We start from the raw sequence: 12977 nt of genomic DNA, 5'->3' as shown, positions 1-12977 counted from the left end.
CTTTTATTTACCAAGTGAGTCATTTAAAATAACTTTCATTGAACCTTTCCAAAGAATACAATGTAGCTTTATACAAGCAATCATTTAAAATCATATTTATCAAATTATACAAGGCTAATTAAAAATTAGTTAATTCAAGATAATGTCTTTGAGATTCATCCACGTTATTACCTGTCAAGTTGGTCCCATTTCTTTGTCCTATATGCGACGGAGAGACCACAGTTCATTTAACCAACCAGGGAACAGCATATGAGTTTTTTTCTGGGTTTTAACTTCATCTTTTACTTTTCAGGGCTTATCAAGGTGGCTTGAAAATAGAAAGCACTCCATTCAGATTCGTTAACTTCATTACTAGCCCTCCTCACAGCTGCATCCTCTGCGCTGACACCTTCTCTGATCTTGTCACATTTCAGAGTTCTAATATGATGTAAATGATGCGATGGGGTAAGGCAGAAGCAGCATGCTGGTATTTGAACCTCGGTAGATGATGAAATACTTCCCCAGTACCAAGGTGTGGCAGGGATTTAGCTTCATCATAGATTCTATCATCATGGGCATGCTTCTATCATCACAGAGCCAACCCAAATGAAAACATCTAAATACCAGAGGGTGTAACCTTTAACAATCTGGTAGTCTAAATGAAAACACCAATAAAATTTTTCTATTGTATTAGTCTACTTGAAAAAAAACTAGATACTGAATAATCAACATGCTTTTCATAAAAACTGATTCCGGAAAGGCTCTTTCTTTCCTCCATTCCATTTCCAACCAGATTGTGCCAACTCTCTCCTGTGGAAGAATTCTTGAAGAAAACTAAACCTTCCTTGTTTCTGTGTGCCCTGCCCTTTTCTTGCCATTTTAATTCATATATGAATTAGTTACTGAGGTGAGAAAGATGACTTATTCATAACACTATGTACCCTTGATCGGCTTCATCAAAATAAGCACTTTTATGTTTCACCTTCCGGACCCTGCCCTTTTCAGAAAAAGAAGAGCCCCTGGATCTGTACAATAGATAAGTCATGAGCACCTAGCCCTTGACTTTGGCATGGCACGTCATCTACTGAATGGGGTGGAGAAACCCTGAGTATTCAAAACGAAAGCCAGCAAATTAGCTTCGTGGTACAGAAAAGGACAAATGACTCACCATGTCCTCCGTAAGACTCATCATATGTGTACATGGAACCTGAGAATACTTGTATTGACTAGTTCTTTTTTCATTTTATAAAAATAATGCATGTGTATGGTAGAAATTTTTAAAACTTCAAATACTATAAAACTGTTGCAAGAGTAAATAGTTTCTTTTGGTTTTGGGGGTGGGGTAAGGAATTGGCCAAATGCATATCTATACTTTCAGAGTTATTTATATTTATTTTCTTTGAACATCTTTTTGCATTGTTAAAACAATTACTTTAATATGCTTCAAAATTGTTTTCCCTTGAGGAAAGAAAGTATGTTGAATATTGTCTGAACCTTTGCGCATCTGATAATGTAATTTTGCTGCCTTAACACAGAATAAAACATCTTGTGTCAACATACTTTCCTAGTGCAAACCTCTGGAGACATTTTTCCATTGACTTCTGGAATTTAGCATTACAACAGAGAGGTCTAATGCTACTTCATTTTTGTACAGTTGTAGGTAGCCTGTTGCATTTTTACATTATGGCTTCCCTGCTAGCATGCTTATTTTTCAGTGTGGATTTGTTTCATCTCTATAATTCAGTGAGTTTAGCAAGCACAGGTATGCCAAGGGCTTTCCTTTCATTTTGACTGCAGTGAGGCCTTTCAATCTGCAGTTACAGTTTTTGGTCAGTTCAAAATGCTGTCTTCCGTCGTGCCTTTGAATAGCGCTGTGTTGATTCCTTTGTCCTTGTCCTTCGCTTCATCTAGTCAGGGAAACTCATCCATCCATGTGCTGTTTCCTCGGCGTTTTCTTCTTCTCCTCTTGTTGCTCCCTCTCGGCCTTTCCCTCTGACTTATGGGCCTCATGCTTGAGTTTGTTCTCTGGACCACTAATGTCATTCCATCCCATTCTGTGCTTTATAGCCTCAAGTATGTTTAGCCAATTAATTTTAGTTTCCAGGTAATTTTTGTTTAGATCGACCATGCTGCTGTCCTTTTGTAATGAGAAATTTCAGATCTATAAAACCATATAGTAAAGAATACAATACACACCTGTTCTTTCTATCCGGTTTCTGAAACGAGACATAATGAAGGAATTGACATCTCTCTTTTCATCAATTGTGGTATATATCAGAATTTATTTAACTTCCTATCTACCTACCCATACATATATATGCATATCAGATATAAGTGTACATGGGTGGGTATACATATATATAGTGAGAGATAGAGATGGATAGATATATAGACATAGATATATGGATATGGATATAGATATACATATGGATGCAGATGTGGATATGGATATGAATATAGCTATTGCATAAACATATGTATTTTAAATATTACATAATACAATATTTTAATTTTATTAATATAAGTATATTCTTATTTTCTAAAAATTTCTTCCAAATACATCTGAATTAAATGAAAAAGAAATCATGGCATTAGCTAATCCAAAAGCGTAAAGGCTCTTCTACAAGATACAAATATTTTTATCAGCTCAGCCATGCCCCAGAGGTGCCCAGTCTAGGTGGAAATCATGTCCTTTTTGAGTGACCTTTGGAAACCAACCACATTCCCATCATGGACCTGTAACTGTATTTCTCACCCTAGTTCATATCCTTCCCACGTTTTCCAGGGTAGGACAAACGTGGGATGGGGAATCAGCTCACATGATGTCTAAAACCAAGGCTCGGTAGTTATGTTGTTTATGTGGGAAGATTCTTTTGTTTTGCTTTACATTAAACACACCATTTTCTCTTTCTAGACTTCAGTTTTCTCATCTATATAATAAACAAGTTGGACTGGGTAATCTTTGTGTGTTCTAAATATTTATGAGTCTTTAGTATATACTACTCTGGAAATACAGTCACCATTCATTATATATGAACACATAATAAAATGAAAAATTCAGTCCCCCAGCCTATTCACATGTCAATTTCTCAGTAGTTATTCATAGCTAGGGGTTATTGTATTGGGCAGCACACATACAGACTATTTTGAACATCACAGAAAGATCTTTTGGACAACACTGAATACCAAGAACCTGGACAATGCAAGACTCATTTAAACAGGGTTCAACTCTTTCCAGGCTGTAAGAAGCAGCACATGTGGGCAAGCCAGGTGCACTGTTGTGGTGTTGTTAGGTGCCATCAAGTGGGTTCCAACTCAATGTGACCTTTTGCACAACTGAACAAAACATTGCCTGCTCCATCCTCACCACTGTTGCAATGTTTGAGCCCGTGGTCGCAGCCTCTGTGTAAACCCATCTCATTGAGGGTCTTTCTCGTTTCCATTGTCTCCCGCTTTATTTATCAAGTCTGATGTCCTTTTCCAGGCCCGGCCCCTCCTGAGAACATGTCCAAAGCATGTGAGATAAAGCCTTACCATCCTCCCTTCTAAGAAGTATACTGGTTGCACTTCTTCCATGACGTATTTATTTGTTCTTCTGGCAGTCCTTGGTACTTTCAATAGTCTTCACCAACACCATAATTTAAGTGTATCAGTTCTTCTGCAGTCTTCCTTATTCCTTGTCCAACTTTCACTTTCCTAAGAAGAGATTGAAAACAACATGAGTTGGCCAGGCTCGCCTTAGTCCTCAAAGTGGCATCCTTTCTCTTCAGCACTTTAAAAGAGTTCTTGTGCCGCAGATAACTTACCAGTAGGGAATTTTACCAATATTATAACCCGAAAGCACTTGAATCACATCTCTGCTATTTACAAGTCATATGATCTTAGCCAAATATCTTGGCTCCTCGGACACCATTGACACTTCTGTAACCGAGAGATAACAAACTCAGAACTTGTTGCTTGAGTACTATAAGTTCTCCTAGCTGTAGTATATTTGAAGCCCTTAGCCCTGGTGGTATAGTGGGTGATGTGTTAGGCTGCTAACTGCAAGGTCAAGAGTTCGAAATCACCAGTCTCTCTATGGGAGTGACTCTGTGCTAGTGAGCCGCTCTGCGTTAGAATCAGCTGGACAGAACTCCACAGCAAGGACACCTCTTAAAAGACACTGTAGATGGTAGGGGAATATCATGTGTCAAGGCTTGAAGGTAACTCTGAAATAAGAAGCAATAAAAACCATATGTTGATCACAAACTCCAGGAGCAGCCCATGTACTTGAATGCTGGAATCTTTTTATTCATTGTGCTCTTACTTTAAAAGAGAGATGTGCAAGTTCTAGAAAGAAAAACAACCACCAAAGCTAGATTTTCTCCCTGATGAATTTGGAAAATTAAAAATAGTTGATAAGGCGGTTGTGGTACGCTATATAACGGACTCACAAAGCAAAGATGTTCATGTCCTTATCCCAGAAACCTATGACTTGGTTATCTTACATGGGAAAAGGAACTTTACAGATGTGATGAAGTCCCCTGAGAGAGACTTTACCCTAGATCAGGGTCAGAGAAAGTAGAGGTGACCGTGAAGCCGTGCTACTAGCCAACGCTTGCATGTGGCCTCTAGAAGCCGGGGAAGACAGAGGACAGGATTCTCCCCTTCACTCTCCAGAAGGGCGGCACCTTGATTTTAGACTTCTGATCTCCAGAATTCGAAGTTAATAAATCTAAGTGACTTTAAGGACCTAAATGTGTGACAATTTGTTACAGCAGCAATAGGAAGCGGATACAGAGAGTAGCTCTCACACCATGTGACGCAATATTATGCAATACTATGTCCATGGACCACCTAAGACCTTCTAGGTCCCCTGTGGCACTCTGCACATGAAAAGAGCTGGCAGAATAACCCCACTGGGCCAGCAGGCACAATGTCCCCACAGATTAAAGTAACCTCAGAAGAATTTAGGCTTGAGGCAGTGAAGCCGGTTACTATGGTGATGGCTGATTATAGGGGAAGCTCTGAGTAGGCAGTATCCTGCTTCCTTACTACCTGGTCCTCTCTTTATACTGTAGCATCCTAGCGAAGGAGACACTTCCTGAATCAGCCCTCTTACAGCAAATGGACTCTCTGTTAAGGTAAGTCGTCCCTATGGTTCTTTCTGCCTTTAAATTGCAATACATTTCTCCGAGGTTAAAATAGACTTGGGGATATTTTTCAAAGATATAGTGTGTCTTATTTAGTTACAACAATATTTCGTTTTCAAAATAGAAACATTTTGGAAAATAGGGAAAAGGCCACAAGAAGATACAATAGACAACCAATATCCTCACATCCAGAAAAAAACACGTGGTTAATATTTTGACAGATATTTCTTTGGTTTCATTTCTGTTTATGCTTATAAGTTAAAAATTATTTAATACTATGTTCAGCCTTCATTTACCACTTTAATATATATTATTAACACTTTTTCATTACCAAAAATATGTACAGTAACATTGCTATGATAGCTGAACAAGTATTCGGTCATAAAGATGAACTCCGGGTCATGTAACCATTCATGTAGAAGGGTATTTAATTTGTTCACAAGTTTTCTCTTTTCTTTATACACAGATATTTTTTGTCCACCATTGATGGCTTCTAAAACCTATTTCTAAGTTTAAAATAGTTAAATGTCTTGATACACATTGCCAAAGTGTCCATCAGAGAGTTGTAAAAATTTACACTTAATAAAGGAATCTTTCTTAAAAAACAGTTAATTACAAAGTTGAGTAAATAAAGTAGAGGCTAATAAATGTTGCCCTTTTTAGAAAGAGTAAAAATAGTCTCTTTTATTTTAAATTTCTTGTGATAGCAAAACAATGAGCTTACCCTTCCCTTGGCTTGGCTATCTCTAAGGTACAAATGGATGCAAAAAGATGGAGGAACTTCTTAAAAGGAAAAAACAAATTTATATCCAGAATCATAACGCTGAATTTTAAAACCATTCTACTCTCATTGTTTTCAGGTTGTGGAAGGGTGTAATGACTAGACAATTCTCATTACAGCAAAGCATAGGTCTGTTCAAAGTCTTGCCCAATTTTAGCGAAGTTGCAGGATACATTGAGCCGAGAATAGATTTTATGACTTAATCAATATAGACAACCAATCTATGTAGCCGTAACACCAGTTCTTCTTGACTGCCTACGAAGAATCTTAGGTCAACTTCCAAATGACTATTTTGTTAAGTATGGTAGCAAATCTAGTGGACCATAGGGCATCACATACTAAAGACAAGGCAGTTTTGTCTGAATACTGACTTGGCTTTGCCCAGCACACAGTAGCTACTAAACAGCTTGGTTTACTAAAGAAATGGTACCTATTTCAGGCTCCTTAGAAATCTAACTGACAAAATGAGGTAGGTTTTCAAGTAACTAACTTTATTTCATATCTTTTCTACCTCGTCTACAAATAGATAGTAATCCTAATAATAATAAAAATAATAAAAAACCAAACCAAAAGCTGTTCTTATTGAGTTGATTATGATCCATGGCAACCCAATGTGTTACAGAATATCACTAGCTCTTAGTTTTTTCTTGGTTTAGTATTTATGGAACGAAATTGTTGGCCCTTCTTTGCAAGAGACCATTGGGCAGGTTTGAAATTCCAATCTTTGTGTTGGTAATAAAGTACAAATTGTGTGTTGTCAAGCACAGACCTATTTATAGTGGCAGCTTATTAAAGAATCTCTATGTGCCTGACATGAAGGCAGGCTGGTGACACTGTGGGTTGGTAGCTGGGCAGCTAACAACAGGATTTTGATTCAAACCCACCAGCCACTCTGTGGAAGAAAGATGAAGCTGCCTGATCTTCTAAAGATTTACAACCTTGGGAACCCTCTAACGCAGGGGTCCTCAAACTTTTTAAACAGGGGCCAGTTCACTGTCCCTCAGACCCGTTGGAGGGCCGGATTTTAGTTTAAAAAAAAACTATGAGCAAATTCCTATGCACACTACACATATCTTATTTTGAAGTAAAAAACCAAACAGGGCAAAAACACCTGGCTGGCTGGATAAATGTCCTCAGCGGGCCACATGTGGCCCTCAGGCCATAGTTTGAGGATGCCTGGTCTAAAGGGATCAGGCTTGAGTCAATGTCAGTGAGTGTTTTTATGTACCAAGAATTATGTATACACTTTACACGTACATTTTATGTAGGCTTTGTAATGATGCTGCAAGAAAGGTTCGGTTATTATTATCAAGTTAAAGATAAACAAACTGAAAAATCAAAATATTGTCCAAGGGTCCACAGCTCATAAGAGGTAGAGCTAGAAGATAAGGCCTAGATTAGTGGGGCTCCACCATTCTCCATTGTCCTTCTAGGGTTGTCTCCTTGTGGCTTTAGATCAGTTATTTCCAGATCTCAAAAGCAAGCCTACATATGACTGTGCTTGTCCCTTTAAAGTGATCATTTTAGAATGACTGCTAGGTCCTTTCTGAACTCGGCTTGCTCCATACTTCATTTGGCATAGCATAGGTCTGAAAGGAGATTAAAACAAAAACTAACCCAAAAAACCCCTACTCTTCTCAATCTTTAGGGCAGATCTTTTAGACATGATTGCTTCTGGAATTCGGGTTGCTTGTTTTGACCTTTCTTTGTTTGCTGTGTTTTTTGTGGTTGAGGATCAGCTACATTTGGCCTGTTGGAAAGATAGGCTGAGCATAGCCCAGACAATGCAATGAACGCTGAGAGGCCTCAACCACTGGTTTGTGTGGGCTTGAGTGGCAGGGTGAGACCAGTGGCTGGTAGGTTCTGGAAATGGAGAGGAGAACATCAGGGCCTTGTCCCAAATGCCGGAACCCATAAGAAGAAACGGGATACAGAGGTACTGTTTGCTTCTCTTAAAGAGCAAGAGTGCCTGAGGATTTCCACAAAATACTAGTGAAGCATTGGAAAGCCCTGTCTGCTCTTTATCCCATATGCTCTCTCCTCGTTTGCTTTCCGCTCTCTCTGGCTCCTTGCTTGCCTTACCCGCTATGCTGCTGAAGCTGACCTTCCACATCTGAGCAAGTCAGCCCTCCTTGCTGGACTTAATCTGCCTCATCTGTAAAACGAGATCGATAAAGTAGCCGATGAGCCGATTCTTCCCTAGCCTCAGCATGCTTTTGTCCTAGAAGCGACATCACGTGAGCAATCGGGCAGTATGAAAGCGAGGGAAGCAACCATGCTCCTGTCCGCTCCCATCGAGGAAATGAAAGCACATGCTTTAAGTACTCAGGATCTTTTGGGGACCTCACCCATCATTCAAGTGCTTCGTAGAGCCCCGGCTTGCCCAAACCCTAAGTTCTCAGCCACCAACATCCAACTCCTGCCAGTGCTGTAAGCACTAAAACGAATTTCCTACCATTGCTCTGTGCCCATATTAAAATTTCCGAAATTCCCAAGGGTGACAACATAAGTAATATTTTCTATGCGTTTAAAGTGGTTTGGCATTGGATGTCAGAGTATAGTATGGAAACCATCTTGCCCCAACGCAGCTCACTGCCACTAAGTTGTTTCTGACACATAGACACATCCTAGACCAGTGGTTCTCAACCTCCCTAATGCCGCGACCCTTTCATACAGTTCCTCATGTGGTGGGGCCCCCCCGCCCATCATAAAATTAGTTTTGTTGCTACTTCATAACTGTCATTTTGCTACTGTTATGAATCGGGCAACCCCTGTGAAGGGGTCATTCGACCCCCCAAAGAGGTCGTGACCCACAGGTTGAGAACCACTGCTCTATAGCATTTCTGAGGCTGTAAATCTTTACAGGTGAAGACAACCTCGTCTGTCTCCCGAGGACAGGTGGATTGAAACTGCTGGCATTAAGATTAGCAACTCAACGCTTATCACACCCTCTTGTCCAGTGATTTTAACTCATTTTAGCAGCAAAAATAGTCTGAGATAAAAATCTTACATAAGGTCGCAATACTTATAGATCAGTAAGTTGTATATGACGAGCACAGATTCATCACATTCACATTTATATCCCTCACACATTCTGAAGTAAAGTGATACAGATGAAGCTTCCCCGAAATGAGAGATGGGGTTACGAGCAGCAGTGTTACAGGCAGCTTATGTTGGGAGTACAGTACACTGGGCTGCTTGAGTTTGTTTGGCTTGTTTGGCTATATGATACCATTAAATCTATGCAGATGTAGTTGAAATCTTAATTTCTTTTTAAAATTTCCCTATAACTTCAGGACTCATCAAGTATACTAGTAGCAAAGCAAGTTTTAGTCTGAGGTTCCAGCACATGGTAATGAATATAAGGTTGTTAATTTTTTTCAAATTAGATATATATATATATATATATATTTAAAATTACACATTAAGCACCATTATCTATTTAAACATACTTAAATTAGATTTAAGATACATTAAATTTTCATTTGTTTCTATTATGTTAGTTCATGTGACTGAATAGTGTAACGTAATTAGTCATGTTAACCCAAAACAGTTTAATTCAAATGTTTGCAGATTCATTAACAGACTTCTATAGAAATGAGGCTTCAAGAGTGTTGGTTTGAAAATGATTTATCTGGTTTCAACTGAATTTTATGACAACCTAGAAAAGGCATATGATTTACTACAGAAGAACCAAACCAATGCTATTCCCCACACTTATGAGTTAAATAAGTTCATTTGTTATTAATAGAACATTTGTCTTATGAGCAAAGTGAAGGTATTTCTCATTGTGAAAGGAAGAGAGGGGTTTGAGAACAAAGAAATGGTTTGGGGCAACCTCTGAATTATTAATCTACCTAATTTTCTTTTCTTTTTTAATCATTTTATTAGGGGCTCATACAACTCTTATCATAATCCATACATATATCCATTGTGTCAAGCACATTTGTACATTCGTTGCCTTCATCATTCTCAAAACATTTGCTTTCTGCTTGAGCTCTTGGTATCAGCTTCTCATTTTTCCCCTCCCTCCACGCTCCCCTCTCTCTCATGAATCCTTGATAATTTATAAATTATTATTATTTTGTCCTATCTTATGCTGTCCAATGTCTCCCTTCACCAACTTTTCTGTTGCCCATTCCCCAGGGAGGAGGTTATATGTAGATCCCTATAATCAGTTTCCCCTTTCCACCCCACCCTCCCTCCACCCTCCCAGCATCATCACTCTCACCACTGGTCCTGAAGGGCTCATCTGTCCTGGATTCCCTGTGTTTCCAGTTCCTATCTGCACCCATGTACATCCTCTGGTCTAGCCAGATTTGTAAGGTAGAATTAAGATCATGATAGTGGGGAGGAGGGTAGGAAGCATTTAGGAACTAGAGGAAAGTCATCGTTGCTACACTGCACACTGACTGGCTCATCTCCCCCATGAACCTTCTGTAAGGGCATGTCCAGTTGCCTACAGATGGGTCTTGGGTCCCCAATCTGCACTCCCCTCATTCACAATGATATGATTTTTTGTTCTTTGATGCCTGATACCTGATCCCAAGGACACCTCGTGATCATACAGGCTGGTGTGCTTCTTCCATGTAGGCTTTGTTGCTTCTCAGCTAAATGGCCACTTGTTTATCTTCAAGCCTTTAAGACCCCAGACACTCTATCTTTTGATAGCCAGGCACCATCAGCTTTCTTTTCCACATTTGCTTATGCACCCATTTGTCTTCAGCGATCCTATTGGGAAGGTGAGCACACAATGGTATGATTTTTCGTTCTTTGATGCCTGATAACTGATCCCTTCAGCACCTCATGATCCCACAGGCTGGTGTGCTTCTTCCATTCTACCTGATTTTCTAATCTTAAAGAGTCCTGGGGCCATAGTACAATGCACATTGGGCCACTAACTATAAGGTCAGCAGTCCAAACCCACCAGCTACTCTGCAGGAGAAAGCTAAGGCTTTCTGCTCCCATCAAGATTTGCAGCCTCAGAAATCCAGAGTAGCAGCTCTAACTCTGTTCTATAGGGTCACTATAAGTCCAAATTTCCTTGATATAAGTGAGTTATTGTGGGGTTTTTTGTTTCTTTGGGTTTTTTTTAAATTAACTAAGCCTACATGAGCTTGCTGGCATTTAAAATACCAGTGACATAGATTCCAGTCTCACAGCAACATAAAAGGCACCACAGTATGACAAACTGATCGACGGAGCATTCAGCTGTGTGGATCATAACAAACTCTGGATAGGCTTGAGAAGAATGGAAATCCCACAGCATTTCATTGTGCTCATCCAGGATCCACACTTGAATCAAGAGGCACCTGTATGCACAGATCAAGAAAATATTGCATGCTTTAAAATCAAGCCTCTCGTCATACTTATTCAATCTGTATTCTGAGCAAATAATCAGAGAAACTGGATTATATGAAAAAGAATGGCACAGGATTGGGGGAAAGCTTACTAGTGGCCTGCGATATGCAGATAGCACAGTGTTGCTTCCTGAAAGTGAGGCGGACTTAAGCACTTGCTGATGAAAATCAAAGATTGTAGTCTTCTTTATGGATTATAACTTAATGTAAGGAAGGCTGATATCCTCACAACTGAACCAATTAGGAACATCATTATAAATACAGAAAAGATTGAAGTTGTCAAAAATTTCATCTTCCTTCGATCCACAATCAATGCTCATGGAAGCAGCTCATGGAAGAGGGGGAATTGCATTGGGTAAATCTACTGCACAAGACCTCTTTCAAGTGTTGACAAGCAAGATAGTATCTTGAGGACTACGATGCTCCTGACGCAAGCCTGACATGCATGTAAAATTGGACATTGAATAAGGAACACTGAAAAAGACTTGATGCATTTGAATTATGGTGCTGCTAAAGAATATTGAAGGTACCATGGATGGCTGTGTTAGGCTGGGTAGACTAGAGAAACAAATCCAGAGACACTCATAATATGTGTAAGAAAGAGCTTTTTATCAAGGGGTAATTGGATATAAAGAAAGCATACCATCTCAGTCCAAATCAAGTCCGTAAATCTGATAATAGTCCATAAATTCCACTTCAGATTCATGCAGCCACAAGCAATAATCCAAAGTGCAGGAAGATCACTGACCAGTGGGTGCAGAGTCTTGTGGATTCTCTGGTAGCGGCTGCATCTCCAGGGCTCCTGCAAGCCTCAACATGACTCCTCAACAGGAAGGTGAAGGCAGAGAGAGAGTGTGGCCCACCTCCAGGGAGAAAGAAGAAGCTGGCCTCAAAAAGCCATTTATTTCGGTCACCCTCCAATCAAGCTGTGACCTGATTGACGTGGCCACATGTTCCTATGGGAGGGATGTTGGCACAAAAACCCTAACTATCACAAAGACCAAAAAATCAAGCCAGTCTCTCTTGAAAGAAATACAACCAGAATGCAAGGAGGACAAGGCTTTGTCTCACATACTTTGGACATGATATCAGGGGAGATCAGTCCCTGGAGAAGGACATCATGCTTGGTAAAGTAGAAGGGAATCAAAAAAGAGGAAGACCCTCAAAGAGATGGATTGACAACGTGGCTGTGAGTATAGGCCCACAGATTAATGGCAAGATGACACAGGACCAAGCCGGATTTCCTTCTAGTGTACATAAAGTAGCTGTGAGTCAGAACAACAACAATCCTACATACATGTGATTGTTCTTGGGTTTATTTATCTGCATAAATATACTTATAAATTGTCAACAGTTTTAAATTCAACATTCAGACTTCCTTGCCTGCTGATTTATAACAGATGTAAAATTCCCAAGACCCTCCTCTTCTCAAAATGTTGCAAGCCTACAATCAAAAGTCCACATCCCCTGCTCCTGAAAGCTTGAACTCTGGGGCTAGCATTAGAAGTCCTGAGTAGATCCTCGGACCAGGGGAAACTGGAGACACAAGGGATGTTGATGCCCTACTACTCTCTTTTGGGGAATGCACACAGGAAGCCCCATCTTTCCTTTTGGCTCAAAGTCACATTGGTTGGACATAGATATCACGAACTCTCTAAGGCCAGAAGGGACCTTGAAGACACCCTTATTTCTGTCCTTATCCTCTTTTTCACCAACATATATATA

Source organism: Echinops telfairi, unplaced genomic scaffold (assembly GCF_000313985.2).
Source record: "Echinops telfairi isolate 266 unplaced genomic scaffold, ASM31398v2 ScPeMD7_70;HRSCAF=299, whole genome shotgun sequence".
Lineage (NCBI taxonomy): Eukaryota > Metazoa > Chordata > Mammalia > Afrosoricida > Tenrecidae > Echinops > Echinops telfairi.
The sequence above is the reverse complement of the archived record's forward strand: the minus strand, read 5'-3'. Positions refer to the sequence as shown.